We start from the raw sequence: 17,967 nt of genomic DNA, 5'->3' as shown, positions 1-17,967 counted from the left end.
GAATCACTCCCCGCCCCCAGAGAATTAGTATTTGGTCATAACATTTTCCCCTTTTGATTCCCTATTTTCAACTTAAGTGTTTGCTGTTCTAATTCTTATTGCTTCTTCTCCTTCTTTTGGATTTAATTTTAATCTAATTCCTTAAGCTTAGATTTTTGATTTTAGATCTTTCTTCTTCTTAGTTTCTGCATCTAATACTATTTTCCCTCTAAGCATTGCTTTCACTCTCAGTACCTGAGTACTTTGATTTAGTTCAAAATAGTTTTTCATTTCTCTTGAGATTTCTTCTCTGACCTCTATGTTATTTAGAAGTATGCTGCTGGGTGTTATATTCAACTAATGATGTACTATAAGTTGGCTCTTTAAATTTAAATGAAAAATAAATTAAAAAATAAAAGCACACACACAAAATAAAAGTATGTTGTTTAAGTATTTTGATATTTTCCAGCCAATTTTCTGTTACTGATTTATTTAATTTCATTGTCATCTGAAAACCTATACTTTGTGATTTCTATTCTTACAACTTTGTTGAGGTATTTTATGGCCCAGAATGTGGTCTGTCTTATTGAATATTTCATGTGAGCTTGACAGTAATGTATATTCTTCTGTTATTTGGTGAATTTGATGTCAGTTATATTAAATTGCTTGATGATGCTGTTGAGTTCAGTTATGCCCTTACTGATTTTTCTGCCTGTTGGAACCAATATTCAACATTTCTGATAGAAATGTAGTAAATAAAATGCAGTCTAATTTAATAGCTTTCACTAAATTTACTCAAGATGTCTGTTTTCTTCTTTTTGGTAACATCAAATCCCTTTAATATCTATTTGTCCTATGTTGAAGTCTCCTCCTATAATAGTAAATTTCTCTGTATTTCCTTGAGGTTTTAACACTTTGTCTCATATATTATGATGCTTTGTTATTAGGTTCATATGCTTTAAGGACTGTTATGTCTTCACAAGGATTGACTCCTTTATCAATTTTTAATGCCCTTCTTCATTTGAGATAATTCTCCTTGCTCTGAAGATTGCTCTGCTGGAAATTAATGTAGCTATGTTAGTTTTGATTGGTGTTATAGCAAAGTATATCTTTCTCTACTTTTAATCATTTATGTGTCCTTTAAGTGTTTTTTTTTTTTTTGTAGACAGAATATAATTGAGTATTGGTTTTGATATATGGACAATCTGGTTTTTAATTGGTGTATTTAGACCATAGACTTTTACAGTGATTGGTGATACAGTTAGATTAATAACTGCCATATTTGTGTTCTAATGGTTGCTTTAATTATTTGTTCCTCTTTTTGTTTATGGTCTTTTTCTGCTTTCTGTGGGTTTAGTTGAGTATATGTTTCCATTTTCTCTCCTTCCTTAGCAGATCAGTTATAGTTCACTTTTTATTTTATTTTTTTTTAGTGTTTGCCCTAGAGTTTGCAGTATAAATCTACATTTAGATAAACACTTCACAGTTATAGATTTACAGGTAGTACAATAACCGTATAATAACAAGTATTCCCAATTCCTCCCTTCTATCCATTCCATGTCATTACTGTAATTCATTCCATTAGTATTTTGTTGCTTTATTATTTGAATAGACTGTTATCTGTTATGTCAATTAAGAAAAAAAGAAAAGCTTTTATCTTCCCTTATTACTTTTTTGATATTCTTTAACTACATGAGTTTTTGTTCTGTAGGAGTTACCTTCTTTTTGAATAATTTCTTTTGACATTTCTTGCAAGGCATATCTATAGACCATGAATTCCCTCAATTTTGTTTGTCTGAGAGGGTCTTTGTTTCTTTTAAAGTGTAATTTCTCAAGATACAGAATTTTGGATTGGTGGATTTTCCCCCCTTAATACTGTATATATCACTCCACTGTCTTATTTCTTATATTGTTTCTGAGGAGAAATTGCTTATAATTCTTATATTTGTACTTCTGTAGGTACGGTGTTTCCCCCACTCTCCCGGCTTCTTTCAAGATTTTTTATTTTCTATACTTTATATCGACTATACTTAGATGTAGTTTTTTGTTTTTTGCAGGGGGTGGGGCTGGGTTGTTGCATTTCTTCCTTGATCTGTGGTTTGCTGTCTGACATTAATTTGGGGAAAATTCTCAGATGTTATTGCTTCAAATGTTTCTTACTTTCATTTTCTTCCCCTTCTGGTATTCATGTTATGCATATGTTATACTTTTTTTAGTTGTCCCACAGTTCTTGGATATTTCATTCTATTTTTTTCAGTCTTTGGTCTTTTTGATTTTCAATTTTGGAAGTTTCTGTTGACATATACCTTAGCTTAGAGGTCCTTATCAGTTTGCAGCCTGCTAATGATCCCATCAAAGACTTTCTTCATTTCTCTTAGAGTATTTTTTATCATGAGCATTAAAAACAAAAAAAAAAGTTTTTTAGAAGTTCTGTCTTTTTAGTTATGTTGCTCACATATATTGTCTGCTTTTCCTCCATTAGACTCCCTTAGCATGTTAATTAGCATGTATTGCTGGTCTGATCAACATTTTTGTTAAATATGAGTAGTTTTGATGCTTCCCTTTTCTCTTCAAACTGTGTTTTTTTGCCATGAAGTTTGCCTTGTAAATTTTTTTTGAACCAGGCATGATGTACTGGGAAAAGGAACTGCAATAAAAAGACCTTTACTAATGTGGTGGTATGGTATGGGGAGAGGGGAAGTGTTCTGTAGTCTTCTGATTAGTTCTCAGTCTTTTAGTGAAGCTGTGCCTGTGGCCTGTAAACTTTATACCTGTTTCTCAATCCCTGCCCCCCATCTTTAGGTGGGACAGAATGGATAGAGGGGTTTAAAGGTGAATATTTCCCTTTGCTCATGTTAAAGGCTTGAGGGAGCTGGAGCTGGATATTTCCTTTTCCCTAGGTTACTTGGGCTCTGCTGTCATAGAATAGTTTGTCTTGAAGGCAGTCCTTGTAAAGAACAGAATGTTCTGGTATATTTCAAAATGATCACTTTTCCCATATTCCCTGCTTAGAAGCACAGAGGGATTTTTCACTGATCTTTACTGTGAGAACGTGAGAGGCATAAAACTCACAAAAGTGTATACATGCACCCCAAAGCCCAAACCCTCCCCCCCCAGGAGTTTTTAACTTTTATATTTGTCTTCTCTGAGACTTCAGGAATTCCTCAATTACAGTTTAGGTTTTTTTTACCTTGGTATTTCTTTTTGTGATAGTTTCTGCTGTGGCTCTGGTATTTTATGATTTTCTGTATCTGCCCATCTGTGTCCAATTTGGAGAGCAGAAATTGCTCTGCGACCTCAGTAGTGGGGGATCTAAAAGAGTTGTTGATGTTCAGATTGCTCAGTTTGTTTACACACATAACATGGAGGGTAAATAACATGCTGGGTCAACCAGGAAATCAAAGAGGAAATGAAAAAATACATGGAAATAAGTGAAAATGAAAGCACAATGGTCCAAAATCTTTAGGATTCAGTGAAAGCTGTTCTGAGAGGGAAGTTTGTAGCAGTGCAGGACTACCTGAATAAAACAAGAAAAATGCCAAATAAACAACCTAGCCTTACCCCTAAAAGAGGTAGGGGGAAAATAAAAGAACAAAGCCAGTAGAAGGAAGGAAATAATCTAGCACAAAAAGAAATAAAATAGAGACTTCAAAAAGCAACAACAACAACAACCAAGAAAGATTAATGAAACTAATAGCTGGCTCTTTGAAGAGAGCAACAAAATTGATAACCCTTTAGCCAGACTCATGAAGAAAAAAGAATAATCAAATAAATGAAAATATATGTTTATAAAAAAAAATAAATGAAATCATAAATGTAGGAAGAGAAATAACAACTGACACCTCAAAAATGTAAAAGATTATAAGAGAATATTGTGAAAAATGGTATGCCAACAAAATTGGACAACCCGTAAGAAATAATTAAATTTCTAGAAACATACAACCTACCCAAACTGGAACAGGAAGAAAAACAAAAACAAAAACTGAACAGAATGATTATTAGCAATGAAATTAAATCAGTAATCAGAAACTCCCGACAAATAAAAACACAGGATCAGATGGCTTCACAGGTGAATTCTACAAAAGATTTAAAGAGTTAATACTTATCATTTTCAGAGTATTTTTTAAAACTAGAAGAGGAGAGAAGGCTTCCAAATTCATGCTATGAAGTCGACATTACCCTGATAACCAAAACAAAATAAAGGCACTACAAAGAAAGAAAAATAACAGGCCAATATCTCTGAATGAACATCGATGCAAAAATTCCTCAACAAGAAGATATTAGCAAACTGAATCCAACAATACATTTTAAAAAATCATTTACCATGATGAAGTGAGATTTATTTCAGGGATGCAAGAAGGGTTTGTATGGGTCATTATTCACAAATCAATTACTGTGACATACCACATTAATAAGAGAATGGTGGAAACCATCTGATTATCTCAATAGATGCAGAAAAAGCATTTGGCAAAGTACAACATCCATTCATGATACAAACATTGAACGAACTAGGTCTAGAGGGATCATACCTCAACATAATAAAAGCAGTATATGAAAAACTCATACCTAACCTCTTACTCAATGGTGAAAACCAAAGTTTTTCCTCTAAGACCAGGAATAAGACAGGAATGTCCATTCTCACTACTTTTATTCAAAAAGACATCTAAATTGGTAAGAAAGAGGTAAAGCTGTCACTCTCTGCAGATGGCATGGTGTACTGTATGTAAAAAACCCTAAAGACTCCACTAAAGAAACTCCAAGAACTGATAAATTCAGTCAGTTTTAGGATACAAGATTAATATACAGAAACCTGTTATATTTGTATACACAATAATGAAGTAGTAGAAAGATAAAGAATACAGTCACACTTTAAATTACACCAAAAATAATAAAATACTTAGGAATAAATTCAACCAAGGAAGGGAAAGACTTCTACTTTGAAAACCATAAAACACTGATGAAAGAAATTTAAAAGTTACCCAAACAAATGTAAAGATACTTCTTGTTTATGGATTGGAAGAACAAAAATTTTTCAAATGTCCATACTACCAAAAGTAATCTAGAGATTTAATGCAATCCTTTTCAAAATACCAACATTTTTCACAGACCAGAACAAATAATCTTGTAATTTGTATGGAGCCACAAAATTCTCCAAATAGCCAAAGCAGTCTTGAGAAAAAACAGCAAAGCTGGAGATATCCCAGTTCCAGATTTCAAGATATACTGCAAAGCTGTAGTAATAAAAAACTGTGCTATTGGCACTAAAATAGATGTATAGATAATGGAACAAAATAGAGAGTCCAGAAAGAAACCCATGCTTATATGGTCAATGTGCAATAAGAGAGGCAAGAATCGAAGATGGGGAGAAGACAGTCTCTTCAACAGATGGTGCTGGGAAAACTGGACAGCTACATGCAAAAGAATAAAGCTGGGCCACTGTCTGAAAACATACACAAAATTTAAATGGATTAAAGATCTAAATGTGAGACTCAAAACCATAAAATTCCTAAAAGAAAACACAGGCACTAATTTCTTTGAAATCAATTGTAGAAACAGTTTTCTAGATGTCTCCTAAGGGAAGGGAAACAAAAGTAAAAATAAACGATTGGGACTGTATCAGAATAAAAAGCTTTTGCATAGCAAAGGAAATTATGAACAAAACAAGGCAACCCACTGAATGGGACTTCTCCCATCTATTTACAAATAAATATTTAAATAAATATTCATATACTTACAAATGAATATATTTGTAAATGATATATCCAACGGGGGTTCATATCCAAAATATATAAAGGACTTAGATCAATACTATAAAAAAACAAACAATCTGATTAGAACATGAGGCAAAGGACCTGAATAGACATTTTTCCAAAGAAGACCTCCAGATGGCCAGCAGACACATGAACAACATCGCTAATTATCAGGATAATGCAAATCAAAACCACAATGAGAGATCACCTTAATAATCTGTCAGAATGGCTAGAATCAAAGAGACAAGAAATAACAAGTGTTAGTGAGGATGTGAAGAAAAAGGAACCCTTGTGCACTGTTGGTGGGAATGCAGATTGGTGCAGCCACTATGGAAAATAGTGTGGAAACTTCTCAAAAAATTAAAAATGAACTACTTTATGATCCAGGAATCACACTGCTGGATAATTTGCCCAAGGAAAACAAAACCACTAATTCACAAAAAAAAATTTATATATCCCTATGTTTATTGCAGCATTATTTATAGTAGCCAAGATAAGGAAGCAAATCAAGTGTCCATTGACTGAAGAGTGGATAAAGAAGGTAAAGATAAAGAAGATATTGAGATAAAGATAAAGAAGATATTAAAAAAATTATATATAGTATATATATACACACATACATACATGCAGTGGAATATTATTCAGCAATAAAAAAGAATGTAGATGGACCTAAAGGGAAAAATGCTAAGTGAAATAAGGCAGACAGAAACATAAATACTATATGATTTCACTCATATGTGGAATTTGAAAAACAAAACAAATGAATAAGAGACAAAATAGACAAATATAGAGAACAAACTGGTGGATGCCAGGAGGCAGGTGAGGTGGGTAGGAAATAGATGAAGGGGATTGAGAGTATACTTATACTGATGAACACGGAGTAATATTTAGGACTGTTGAATTTAAAAAAAAAAATTCAACAGTAAAGATAGACTGAAATACATTGCATGTAAGAATCTTTGCAGGCACTTGGGATCTTAAATATAGATGGTCTTTGAGATATGGTGTGCCACCCTTGTTAAATTCAGAGAATTATATGAGTCCCAGATTTGATAACAAAATCCAGAAAACTATTTAGGGTAAAACAAATTTGTCTCAATTTATAAAGGTAATGAGTGTTTTTTAGGTTAGGCTTTTAGTCCTATTTTTTTTTTCTTTATAGTGATGGTAGTACAGGAGTAAAATAATTTAAAATTTGTGTTTATTTTGGCTACATATCACTGAAATAGTGATACTTTAAGGATTATTAAAATTTGACAATAGTTAGAATAAAATATCTAATGTGTTTGATGGAATTTATAAACCCATTTCATGATGTATTCAGAATACTGAAGGGGAAGAATCTACAGCCAAGAATACTCTATCCATCAAGACTATCATTCAAGGGCACCTGGGTGGCTCAGGGGGTTAAGCCTCTGCCTTCGGCTCTGGTCATGATCTCAGGGTCCTGGGATCGAGTCTCGCATTGGGCTCTCTGCTCAGCAGGGAGCCTGCTTCCTCCTCTCTTGCTCTGTCTGCCTCTCTGCCTCCTTGTGATCTCTGTCTGTCAAATAAATAAAATTTTAAAAGAAAAAGATTATCATTCAAGATACCATTTTACCTTTAAGTGGGAAGAGTTTCCCAGACAAAAGTGAAGATTCATGACCCCCCTAAACCAGCCCTGCAAGAAATATTAAAAGGTACTCTTAAGTGCAAAAGAGAGACCAAAAGTGAGAGAGGACAAGAAAGGATGGGGGGAATTCTTAGTAATCAAGGTAATGAGGGCTGCATAAATCCTGATTCACTCAACATAATTTCCAAAAATAATCCACACAGAAAAGCATGAAGAACAAATACAATTGTATGAAACCTACAACTTTGGTGCAACTAGAAAGCAAATGATGTCCAAATTTGTTTTAGCTTTAGGGAAATATTACCAACTTACAGTGTGCTATTTTTTCTTTAACTTCTGCAGGTCTTTCACATGAGCAAGCATACTTAAGGAAAAACAGTGTGAAAGGGAGAAGAGACTTTGTGAATATCTAAAGTTGATTTGAAATCATTACTAAAAAAAGGAAGTCTATTCTAATAAGTACAAAAATTCTGAAAAATACTACTTGTAGGTCAAACAGACCAGCGGTAAAGGACTTAAAATTTATGTGATATTTAAGGAAGTGGTCTTGGGAGGGTAACTGTTTGGGGGCTTTTATAAAGGAAGACAGAGGTAATCATTTGGAAAATGTTTTTTGAATGGAAAAGAAGGGAAGAGATAATGAAATCCTTCAAGATAAATTAAAAAAAAAAGTACAAAAAAAGATATTGAATGATATCAGAACTCCTCTCCCTCCTGCTGCTCCCTTAAAAAAAAGCTTCCATTAAAGAGACCATACTGAATAATCCATCCTCCCACTGCCAGTACTTTCCATTGCAATTCATTGAGGCCAGTAATTTTCACATATACAATCTACTATAAAGAAGAAAACAGATGATTTATAGCTGTTCAGGTGATGAAGTTGTTGTCCCCAAACAATGGAAAAGTGGAAAAAAACCTGTAAAATGATAACTCCAAGCTGAAACCATTCTCCATAAATAAGTGTTTAGAAATGTGACAGATGAAAAAAATCATTATTCAGAATTTGGAAATACTAAGAATAGATTTCAATTTTTTCCAAAGGTATAGATGAAACAAAGTGATTAAATTGCATAAAGAAAAATAAAAAGATAGCATTATATCAAAACAAAGATTAAATTACACAGTGACCACAGAAGACTAGATTCAAGTGAAATCTTAAAAAGATTACTGAAGGAAAGCAGGAGATAACTAAGTGAATGAAAATGAGATAAGATTGTTCAGGGGGTTAGGGAGAAGGTGTTTGAAAAGGGAGGTAGATTAGAAAGGTCCAGCTTACATATAATTCCTTGGAGCATCTCACTGTGCCTGCAAGTTCAGAGAATATTGGGAACATGTCAGATGGACACAGAAGATAGCATAGTGGATCTCTCATTGGTAAAGTCAAAAACAATTTAAACATCAAAAGAAAAAAGGTAATGATTATAATGCATTGAATAATGGACATTAATGCGTAAATGCATACATGGAGGAAAAGCAAACTGTCTTATAAAATGCAATTAGTAGTAAATGTAGATATAATGTATTATGAAATTAGAAAATCCCTATTTGACAACCACCATAGTAATTTTTAGGCAAGAATCGTGAATGGATTAATGGATCAGTTAAACTTTGATAAATAGGATATTTACATAGAAATTTTATCAAATACTTACTAATTACAAGGGGGAAAATAGTAACTTTATAAGGGAAAAATCTTGACAGACTCTATCTTAACCAAGTTAACATTACCAGTTGGGACAAATAGATGTCATGTGGATTTTCATGAGAGAGATTGTGGACAGAACATCACTTCTAAGTTGTTCCTGCCAAAAATATAGTCTAAAGGTAATCAGAAAGAAACATTAGACAAAGTCAAATTGAGAGATATATGACAATATAAATATAGCCTGTATTCTGCACAAGTACAAAGGTCCTGAAAGACAAAGACTGAGGAAATATTTCAGATTAAAGAGGTTGCAGTTTTCAGAAAGCAACAGCTAATTCTGGATTGGATCCTGCACTAGCAGGGGGAAAAAGGAAATTAGGAATAATTGAGAAATTTGAATAAGGTTTGTAGATTATAGTGCTATATCCTTGTTTTCTGATTTTGATAATTGTGTTTTTCTTTGTTTTTAAGAAAATATTTAGGGGCAAAGGGACCGTATAACCTCTACTTTAGTTTGTCCAAAGGAGTCAGGAAAAAAAGTGTGTGTGTGTGTGTGTGTGTGTGTGTGTGTGTGTGTGTGTCTTTTATTTAGGGAAGGCAGTCATGGTAAAATGTTAACAGTTGGGGAGTTTGGTTGAAGATAAATGAAAATTGTGGAATATAAAGTTAATTTTATGTTACTAATTTCATATAAGCTGCTAGCAGTAAACCAGTGTTTTAGACTAAATGCTATAGATAAAATGAAAAAAGACTTTATTTATGAAAGTTGAAAGCGAAATATTAATATTTCTAGTTTTCAAAGTTATGTCTTTGGGGTCATCCTTGAAATATAAGTGTGTTCTTGTACACATTTTTCTAATTACTGGGGAAAGCTCTTTTAGACCTGTAGTTGAAAGACCCACGGATCCCCTTACCCAAGAATTCAACACTGCCACAGGATGCAAACAGCAAGAGGTTCTTTATTGTAGCGCGGGCGCCTGCCTGTGGTCAGCAGCTCCTGCTAGCTGAGCACACCAGGCTGGGGTGGTGCAGGATTTTTATAGACAGGTACATACAAGTCCCAGATGGGACGGGGCCGATTGGCTGACAATTTGAACATTTGAAAAAGGGCATACTTGGTGTTAGTGGATTGGCTTTAAAAGACCCCCGCGCGGGAAGAAAAACGTTGGAAGGGGAAACAAAGAGGGGAAGTTAGACCTTATTACTCAGCAGAAAGATATCCTGTCTATGTGACTATGCGGCCCCCTGCCTATGTGGTCAGGTATCAGGCCATATTTTATGAGAAGGCTATTTGCAGGGAATGCCATATCTTGCTAAGAAACAGTTATTATGAAACTACCAGCTATCATTGTGTTGGGGGAGCCAAGCGGTTACAGAAAGGCAAAAGAGCAGTTAATTCATTGACACTTTGGGGAAAGGGTCTTTCATAGTAAGTTGGAGGAATAGAGAGGACATTGTTATAAATCGAGTCCCTTCCTCTACTAACTCCTTCTTTCACCTTGAACTTCTTATTGCTAACTTAGAAGAAATATTTTTGAATAAGTATTTTTGGAAAGGATAATAGGGACTGGCATACTCTTTTTACTGATAGTGAACTATAGTTTGTTGTTGTTATTTTACTGATAGTGAACTATAGTTTTTTTCTTTTGTTTTGTTTTAAGATTTTCTTTATTTGAGAGAAAGAGATAGAACACGAGCAGGGGGAGAGGCAAAGGTTGAAGCAGACTCCTGGCTGAGCAGGGAGCCTGATGTGGGGCTTGATCCCAGGATCCTGGGATCAAGACCTAAGCCAAAGGCAGATTGAGACACACAGGCACCCCTATAGTTTTTATTTTAACAAATTTTCTCTAATCATGCTTAATGGATATTGTGAAGCCGCATTACTTGTCTCAATTTTCATGCTTTTTCATAGCTCACTTAATTTGCAAGCCTTAATTTAGAGTAAGAATTATTCTTGGAATAAATACTTTGTTGATTGTCATTTTCTTTCTCTTCTTCAGTATTAGAAGTATGGGAAAACATTTCTGACTAAACCTTTGCTAAACTCAGAATTTTAGTACAGCAGGTACATCTAGGTGCATCTCAAAACATAACTGATTTCAAGTTCAGTGTTTTAATAAGGGTATTCTTATATTCATTATATTCTTAAAGTGGTATGATACAAGGCCAGGATTCTAAGAAACAGTGTCACAATCATTAATGAAAGCTTAAAACTCTCTAATGACAAATATTATGTAAACAAAGTTGATATATTAGTGGGAAATTTGGGAAAGTATTTGTAAAACATAGTTAATATAGCTAAGGAGCTTTTACTTAGATAAGTAAAAAAAAAAAAAAATCACAAAGTATGAAATGGCCAAAAGATGGGCAATATAGAGAAAGCAAATCCAAAATGACAACAAATATAAGAAAAATATATCTAACAATTACTAGTTAGGAAATGCATCTTAAAGAAATGAGATTTTTATTTTACATCTATCATACTAACAAAACAGTTGTAACATTTATATGAAAAAATTATGAAAGAGTCCATTAGTATACCATTTGACATAGAGGCATATCCACAAGGTGTGGTTGAATGACTAAAATAAAATAAAGAGTATTGATAGAGTCCCTGTTTTATCAAATGCTGACAAAATCCCTTATTATGTATACATGTATATATGAATATGGTTATATGATCTTGCATAAAAATGTGGAATGAAAAGTACTAAGTGAAAAACACTGGTTAAGGGGTTTATTTTGGCTCAGGGGAAAGTAGGGAGGCAAGTATAAAACACTATTTCCATATATATATGCACTTATATAAAATATATATTTGTGTATTTATATTGTAAGGATTTTTTTAAGATTAATTAATAATAGATTTACTTTCACAAGGTGAGGAAAGGAACCATTAGGCACATGTAGTGTTAAGAGTGTTCCACAAGGAGGGAAAATAGAAAAGTTCCCAGGGAGGAAAGTAGCTGGTGGTTAAGGAAGACACACACACATGCACATAAGCACACACACAGACACATGAATGAGGCTTACTGGATGTAAAGGAGAGTGATGGGAAATAACTTCAGAGAGATAGTTTGAAGCCAGATAATTTATTTTGTTTACTTAATGAGTTTGGATATTACTTCCAGTGCAGAAAAAAAGCTCTAAACTTCTACTTAAATAATGGGATGTATGTTTTAAAAATATCACTTGGGTTATCCAAAGGATATGAGCATAGTCATTTGAAGGGCACATGCATGTCAGTGAGGGAAGAAAGGACCTGAGAATAGACTGTAACAAAGGGGTGAGGTAAGTGGACTGCAGGACTGGATGCAGGTTAAAGAATTTCTGGAGAGAGGATACAAAGCAGGAGAGCTAGATAGGAGGCAAAGTGGAATACAAGAAATTGAGATTTTGGAGGTGATGTTGATGAAGTTCTAGAACCTAGATGAGGTTCGGTGGGCTGAGGTCTGGTGCCGATGACCAAGAAAGAATTCTTGAGACATCTTTGGTGCAGAATGGTGGTTTATTAAAGCACAGGGACAGGACCTGTGGGCAGGAAGAGCTGCTGCCCTGGGTTGTGGGGATGGCAGGTTATATAGCCTGCGGTTGGGGGAAGGTGATGGGGAGGAAGGTTTCAATGGAGTTTTCATATGCTAAGGAGGGCCTATAAGGTGCCAGGATGTCCCAGGCCTACCTGAGGCCTTGCCCTGGCGACTTGATCAATGTTGTCTTTAGACCAGCCATTAACATTAAGATAGTTGGGAGACTTTTTGGTGGGGTGTCACAATCCTGCTCTCAATCATCTTTGTTAGTGAGATTTAGGACATTTGGAAGCCAAGGGAGACTCCTGTCTAGCAGGATTGTGAGCTCTGCAAATTAACCATTTGCTTATTGTTCATGCAGTCAGGGCTGCCTGAGGGATGCTACACATATACTGAGCGGGAGCAGATGGAGAGGGGGGTGCAAGGCACCAGCTTTTGCTTTGTCTTCAGCCAGCCTCATGCTCCCTCATCAATGTGATTATTGGTGGTGGCAGAGTTAAAGGTGTGACAGTAGGAGTGGGTGTTTAACATAGAGTGGATGTGGATCATTTGGAGGTTGGGGATGTTTTTGCAACGATTTTTTTTTTTTAAACTGGGATATTGAAATCACCAGTTATACAAGTAGGGCTGGAAAGGGAAGTACCAGGTGAAAGATATCAGTACATGAGGGGGTCACATGGTGCCCTTCAAGAGGACAGTTATTGAGTGGTTTAAGTTTCATGGTGTGAGCTTTAAAATACCTGGGGCTTTTGAAGGGGAAGGAAGGAAAAATAACTTGTAAGATAGAATACGGAGCAAAAAGGACTTACTTATCTTTCCCGCTCTTGAGCATAGTAGATGTAATATTTAAAATAGACCAACAAATATTGGTCTCTGTTTGAGAGGACTTCAGGTGACAGGTTTCAGTTGGAAACTGGAAGAATATTCAAAGAAAAATTTGAGGACACTGGGGAATTTGTTGACCCTAGACTGTGAATTTTACACTGGATGATAAGGGCCCAGTGGTCAACTGTGTCCTCTTGTTTTTTGCGTTCTGCAGCAGACTGGCAGCCAGGGATAAAGGAAAACTTCTTCAGGAGAGTGCTTTCTGAGGAATTAGAAGTTAAACGTGGAACACTAGTCTTGCGGCAGATGGGGGAGTAAGAGGCTCATGTGGAACGTGAGGCTACCAACCTTTTTCAGCTGTGGAATCTGACTCAGGATTAAAAGAGGCCTCATCTTTAGATAGCCTGTATTCAAGTACTGCTAATGCTTTTACTAAAAATATACCTTTTTTTTCTTTGATCGTCTAGGTTACTTTTACAAAGAGGAAGTTTGGATTAATGAAGAAAGCCTATGAACTTAGTGTGCTCTGTGACTGTGAAATAGCATTCATCATTTTCAACAGCTCTAACAAACTGTTTCAGTATGCCAGCACGGACATGGACAAAGTTCTTCTCAAGTATACAGAGTATAATGAACCTCATGAAAGCAGAACCAACTCGGATATTGTTGAGGTAACACATATATCTAGTAATGCCTGAATTGCAGACATGATTATTTCTTTCCTTTAGTAACTTTTAACTGTCAGATTGCTTCACATCCACATTTCAAATCTGTTGTATATATATATAAAATACATAAAAATATTTAAAAACATATATTTTATTATATATATATATAATTTATTTTTTTCTCCAAATCATTTCCTGGGATGATCTGATTATTGTATAATAATGTATATATATTTTTTATCCAAATCATTTGTTACAAGGATCTGATTATTGCTCTGTCATGACCCACTTAGGCTATATACATATCCTGTTTATTGAGACAAAATTAGGCTATTGTACTGTGTAGAGCAGTATAATACAGCATTTTATCTATGATTATTTTGTATGCATTTTAAAGTTAATATTATAAGAATCTATATCACTTGGGATAGTATGAAGTTACACTGTTAATATGCTTTAATCATTTCGTTGCATCAGTGACTACCCACAATTTTAAACACTAATGAAATGGAAGAAAATGACAAAAATAATACTTCTATTTTGTGAATATTATTTTAGTTGTGGGGTGGGGAGAGATTCTTCACTTTTTTTTCCCCTCCTTATCTGTTGTCCTTCAGTATTTCTAATAATTCTGCCAACCTAATTAAAGTGAAAATAAAAGGAATTTTTTGGAATTATTTCCATCTTACTCAGAAATAGGTTTTAAAGCAAAACCTTCAAAAAGGAGAATCTGTATGCCTTCCCCTATAATTCTTTTCTGCTGTAAAATATTTTTATAAAAGATAATTTTCCATTTATATTTCTAATGACATTTTAAATTAGCTTAATACTTTTGTCTTTTTTGTTTACATTTAGAGATTCTGTTTCATTTTTATTCAAAAAGGAAATTTTTTCCCCTACTACTTCAAAAGTTACATACTTTGGCTTAGTTTTTATATTAGAAGACTATTTCAGTAAATTAGGGATTTCCTTGTGAAAATACTAAAACCATGTGAAACGATGCGGAATTAACCACAAAGGAAGAAATGAAATCCTAATGTAGATTTTATATGAGTAATTAAAATTAAGATAAAGATTCTTTAACTATTGTAGTGTACAGGAAGCTAATTTACCTGCCTCCACTGATGAAATGCATTTTAAATTTCCTCTATACCCTATCACTCTGCTGCAACCATTCATTTTTGGACAGTAATTGATTTAGTTTGTTACTGCGGGGGAAAAAAAATCTGCTACTTATAGTTAAAAAAAACCTCTGTTACTTTTTAGCAGTTAATCAGTTGTTTGCAGTGAGAAGTAAAAGCATCTTCTATTACAGCTACAACTCATCTCTGTTGCTTGTTCCCCACAGTTTTATTTAAATGGCTCTTTGCTATGAACATCCCCTGAAATGTGTATGAATTGTTCGATTTTGCTTTTGTGGTTCACTTCAGTTAAACAACATGGTTACGTAGCCAAACCCCTTAATGCAGTTGTGATTGTATCAATTTTAAGTTACTTTATATTAGCATTTAAGGTATATCTTAATCACTTATGTGCGGTATAAATTAGACCCTTTCCCTATTAAACCATAATTCACTTTGAATTATGATTTTGTAAATTATGAGATCATTATTCAGGTAATCTTTTATCAGAGACTTCATAACTGGATTCCCTTGAAATGGAGAATATCCCTGGTGCGTTTAATTTAAAATGACATCTTATTTTAAAAATCTTTGTATCTTATCAAACGCTCCACTGCCTAAGTCAAAGAAATAGAGTTGACTTTAATAATGCCAACAAATAGATAATTCAAGCTAGTTTCATTGTAGAAGGCAACCACCTCCTTAACCCTAACTACTCTGCTCTTTCATTGCAGCAGTAGTTGTTCTTGGCCCCTGGAAGTTGAGGGTACTTCGCACAGCCTAAAGTTTACTTCCTTAGAGAATATGAAGAATATAGTCTGATTTAATTCTCACAGAATTTTCAAACTACCTCAGTCTTCATCTCTGTTGTGGTCAGCAATCAAAGTGTAAGAGAGTAAATCCCAAACATGTTTTAGCAGTCTCCTATATTACAGTTTACTTTAGTGTGAAGGGAAACTTCGCAGGTCAATTATCAATTGGGAGTTGAATGTTTTCTTTTTAAGTGAATTTCTTAGATACAAGTGAACATGAATATTATGTGGAGTTCTGAATTATATAAATACAGTGGGTAGAAGACATATTGGCTTATAAGGGATAAATTTGTTGGTAGGATAAATTATAAGGCTGAATTTACTTTGTATGTGAAGCTGACTGAATTAACCTTCATTATAAAATGATGGTGGTTATCCTAGATACTCTTTCTTCCACATATAAAGGTAATGGAACTGCAGCCTCACTAGTGGTGTGCATGTGTCTGAGTTCCTTTTATCAGTGGTGGTGATGGCTTATACTAAGGGAGCTATGAAGATTATTGTGAACCAAACTAAGATTATAGGATAAGAGTAATGACAGATACAAATAGAACTTCCTATGGGCCAGGCATTTCCAAGTGCTTTACAAATATCTCATTTAAAGATACTTTTAGAATACCATTGTAAGTATTTTTTTCATATAGTGTTTCATATAGTTTCCTTTCAAACAGTTGTAGTCATTGGAAGCACATTTTTGTCCATTTAACAGAAATATTCAAGGGGTTCCTGTGTGCCATGGAGTCTGCAGAGTGATGTTATTTAGTGATTTCTGACTCAGGCACCAAGACTATTCTTTCTACACATAGTTTTGTAAACCAGTGAGATACACTTGTACCAACTGAAGATTTTTTATCTGTGAACGTCTAACAAATTGGTGTAATGTTCTGGGTGACTGAAAAGCCATCTCCTGTGACTGAGTTCATCAGCTACAGTAAATGGAAGCATAAGTGACTCACTTTAGAGTGTTTTCTAATGCAATATGGTTGTCAGTGAGACTAACTGAAAACTTTGAGAACAACCTTCATAAGGCCTCTAACATGAATTCATTTATTTCCTATTGCATGTAAGTTGATGAAGTTCCAGAACCTAAGTCAGGTTCGGTGGGGTGAGGTTCGGAGCTGACGACTAAGGAAAGAATTCTTAAGACATCTTTGGTGCAAAATGGTGGTTTATTAAAGCACGGGGACAGGACCCGTGGGCAGGAAGAGCTGCTGCCCCGGGTTGTGAGGAGTGGCTGGTTATATACACAGGAGTTGGGTTGGTGAGGACAAAGGGGTGTTCAGAAGGGCTATTGGGGCAAAGAATACTATCAGGATATTGAAGGCTTAGTTGCTATCAAGTAAAGACAATTGGGAGTCTCCTGGTGGAATGTTACATTCCTGCTATCAAGCATCCCTGTTAATGAGATTTAGGTCTAGAAGAAATTTAACTTTATTTACTTTTCCTTCTACCTCTGCCTCCTTCGGTTTTTTATGGAGGGGAGGGTGACCTTAGGGATTGAGGAACTGTGTTCTGTGTCTTTGGAAATTGGGCAATTGATAAGGTAACTTCTTTGTTGTAAATCTCAAGGACATTTGCAAACCAAGGGAGACTCCTGCATTGCAGGACTGTGATCTCTGCAAGTTAACTATTTATCGTTTTGGGCAGTCAGGGGTGCCTGAGGAATGCTACACATATGGAGGGGAGCTGGTGAAGAGGGGGTGCAAGGCGCCAGCTTTTGCTTTGTCCTCAGCCAGCCTCCTGCTCCCTCATCAAGTTACTCTTTAAGATCAGTAGAATTTTACTTTCTCCCATATTGCTAAAAAGCTATACCTGCAAGGTTGTATGTGTATTAGGCCTATGGAACTAGATCTAGTATGTTTTTTGGGAACACAGTGAAAAAAATATATTAAAAGTAGTTGGTATTTAAATATTATGATGATAAACAGATAAAAAGAAAGATATGGTTCTCACATTTTATCTATCTTTTGATTTTAACCTCAAATTTAAGAAACCCATATACAGAATGGTGTTCTATCTTTGCTGTCC

At 34.7% G+C, this 17,967-nt stretch overlaps 1 pseudogene across 1 annotated transcript in view; it reads left to right on the top strand.

The window, feature by feature from the left end:
* Positions 1-17,967, top strand: part of LOC309867659 (myocyte-specific enhancer factor 2A-like) — a 682,021-nt pseudogene that overhangs the window by 603,734 nt on the left and 60,320 nt on the right. Inside the window, exon 2 of the transcript in view lies at positions 13,806-14,009. The product of the transcript in view is annotated as a myocyte-specific enhancer factor 2A-like (transcript). The remainder of the gene's footprint in view (positions 1-13,805; positions 14,010-17,967) is intronic.

Source organism: Mustela nivalis (genome assembly GCF_964662115.1).
Source record: "Mustela nivalis genome assembly, chromosome: 6".
In the NCBI taxonomy this organism is placed as follows: Eukaryota; Metazoa; Chordata; class Mammalia; order Carnivora; family Mustelidae; genus Mustela; species Mustela nivalis.
This window is presented reverse-complemented; position numbering and strand designations above follow the sequence as displayed.